The sequence below is a fragment of the Salmo salar genome, unplaced genomic scaffold (genome assembly GCF_905237065.1).
Source record: "Salmo salar unplaced genomic scaffold, Ssal_v3.1, whole genome shotgun sequence".
Lineage (NCBI taxonomy): Eukaryota > Metazoa > Chordata > Actinopteri > Salmoniformes > Salmonidae > Salmo > Salmo salar.
This window is the reverse complement of record NW_025550759.1, coordinates 1-2,500: the sequence shown is the minus strand read 5'-3', so window position 1 is coordinate 2,500 and position 2,500 is coordinate 1. Positions and strand designations below refer to the sequence as shown.

At 49.2% G+C, this 2,500-nt stretch overlaps 4 non-coding genes across 4 annotated transcripts; all 4 read left to right on the top strand.

Annotated features, from left to right (window-relative positions):
* The first annotated feature begins 101 nt into the window (after positions 1 to 101).
* LOC123739980 (U2 spliceosomal RNA) lies at positions 102 to 293 on the top strand. Its single transcript, XR_006768082.1, has one exon. It is a non-coding gene; the product is annotated as a U2 spliceosomal RNA (small nuclear RNA).
* Positions 294 to 847: 554 nt separating this feature from the next.
* On the top strand, positions 848 to 964 carry LOC123739899 (U5 spliceosomal RNA). Its single transcript, XR_006768001.1, has one exon. It is a non-coding gene; the product is annotated as a U5 spliceosomal RNA (small nuclear RNA).
* A 351-nt stretch (positions 965 to 1,315) lies between these two features.
* LOC123739905 (U2 spliceosomal RNA) lies at positions 1,316 to 1,506 on the top strand. Its single transcript, XR_006768006.1, has one exon. It is a non-coding gene; the product is annotated as a U2 spliceosomal RNA (small nuclear RNA).
* Positions 1,507 to 2,056: 550 nt separating this feature from the next.
* Positions 2,057 to 2,173, top strand: LOC123739998 (U5 spliceosomal RNA). Its single transcript, XR_006768096.1, has one exon. It is a non-coding gene; the product is annotated as a U5 spliceosomal RNA (small nuclear RNA).
* Positions 2,174 to 2,500: the final 327 nt, after the last annotated feature.

Below are 2,500 nucleotides of genomic sequence, written 5' to 3'. Positions count from 1 at the left end.
ACCAGGGAAGCGTTGGGTGAGGAGGAGCCAACTTTTGCCAAACCGATGAGGTCTGCCGAGGCCCCGGGGGCCGAGCGGGTGCAGGGGTCAATTTGTGGGTTATCGCTTCTCGGCCTTTTGGCTCAGATCAAGTGTAGTATCTGTTCTTATCAGTTTAATATCTGATACGTCCCCCATCGGGGGACTACATATTAAATGGATTTTTCGAACAGGGAGTCGGAAATGGGGCTTGCTCCGTCCGCTTCCACGCATCGACCCGGTATTGCAGTACCTCCGGGAACGGTGCAACACTTTTCTCCCATTGTCAAGGAAAAAGAAATACACCAAGCTATGTAAAACAGCTAGCAGAAGAAGAGAAGGAATGAAAAAAGAAGAATCATCCAAACTGAAACAAGTGCGAAGCCCCCTTCATGGGGGTCCCCCGTTTTCCCGCCATTTTACTTAAAAAAAAAAAAAAAAAAAAAAAAAACATTGGCCAGGAGAGTGTGTGTGTGTGTGTGTGTGTGTGTGTGTGTGTGTGTGTGTGTGTGTGTGTGTGTGTGTGTGTGTGTGTGTTTTTGAGCCCCCCCAAAAAATACAATCACTTCACCAGGATTGTGTGTGTGTGTGTGTTTTGAGCCCCCCCAAAAATACAATCACTTCACCAGGATTGTCTATCTATCTATCTGTCTGTCTGTCTGTCTGTCTGTCTGTCTGTCTGTCTGTCTGTCTGTCTGTCTGTCTGTCTGTCTGTGACTTTTTACCCACAGCCCTCGAAAACTTGGAAGAGTGGGTTCGGGGACCACCCGCGGGGACCCGGCCTAGAGTGCACCGTGTGTGTCTCGGGCCCCGACCTCTGACTTCCATACGACTCTGGTTTCTCTTCATTACGCACAAGCCTTTCGCCTTTTACTAAAGACTTCCGTGGAGAGGAACACTTACGAGTTCAACGTATTTTTGGAAGGGCTTTGCTTCTGGCAGAGCCCGGTATCTTGTTTCAAGAGAAATTGACAGAGATGACGCCTGAGACTTTTTGCTCAGGCGTTTGACTTGAAGCCGGCTGACCGACCGGCGTATTTTTTTCCACTCAAAGTAGTCGCTCGGGCAATTGAGTTCAAGCCCGACGATGACTGGTGTATTTGCCGGGCATTGAACAAATAGTCGCACTAGGATTAAAGAGCTAGTGACCTAACGACGCATTAGCGACTTTTAAAAAAAAAACACACCCGCCTGTCACCAGGGAAGCGTTGGGTGAGGAGGAGCCAACTTTTGCCAAACCGATGAGGTCTGCCGAGGCCCCGGGAACCGAGCGGGTGCAGGGGTCAATTTGTGGGTTATCGCTTCTCGGCCTTTTGGCTCAGATCAAGTGTAGTATCTGTTCTTATCAGTTTAATATCTGATACGTCCCCCATCGGGGGACTACATATTAAATGGATTTTTCGAACAGGGAGTCGGAAATGGGGCTTGCTCCGTCCGCTCCACGCATCGACCCGGTATTGCAGTACCTCCGGGAACGGTGCAACACTTTTCTCCCATTGTCAAGGAAAAGAAATACACCAAGCTATGTAAAACAGCTAGCAGAAGAAGAGAAGGAATGAAAAAGAAGAATCATCCAAACTGAAACAAGTGCGAAGCCCCCTTCATGGGGGTCCCCGTTTTCCCGCCATTTTACTTAAAAAAAAAAAAAAATAAAAAAATAACATTGGCCAGGAGAGTGTGTGTGTGTGTGTGTGTGTGTGTGTGTGTGTGTGTGTGTGTGTGTGTGTGTGTGTGTGTGTGTGTGTGTGTTTTTTGAGCCCCCCCCAAAAATACAATCACTTCACCAGGATTGTGTGTGTGTGTGTGTTTTGAGCCCCCCCCAAAAATACAATCACTTCACCAGGATTGTCTATCTATCTATCTGTCTGTCTGTCTGTCTGTCTGTCTGTCTGTCTGTCTGTCTGTCTGTCTGTCTGTCTGTCTGTGACTTTTTACCCACAGCCCTCGAAAACTTGGAAGAGTGGGTTCGGGGACCACCCGGGGGACCCGGCCTAGAGTGCACCGTGTGTGTCTCGGGCCCCGACCTCTGACTTCCATACGACTCTGGTTTCTCTTCATTACGCACAAGCCTTTCGCCTTTTACTAAAGACTTCCGTGGAGAGGAACACTTACGAGTTCAACGTATTTTTGGAAGGGCTTTGCTTCTGGCAGAGCCCGGTATCTTGTTTCAAGAGAAATTGACAGAGATGACGCCGAGACTTTTTGCTCAGGCGTTTGACTTGAAGCCGGCTGACCGACCGGCGTATTTTTTCCACTCAAAGTAGTCGCTCGGGCAATTGAGTTCAAGCCCGGCGATGACTGGTGTATTTGCCGGGCATTGAACAAATAGTCGCACTAGGATTAAAGAGCTAGTGACCTAACGACGCATTAGCGACTTTTAAAAAAACACACCCGCCTGTCACCAGGGAAGCGTTGGGTGAGGAGGAGCCAACTTTTGCCAAACCGATGAGGTCTGCCGAGGCCCCGGGGTCCGGCGGGTGCA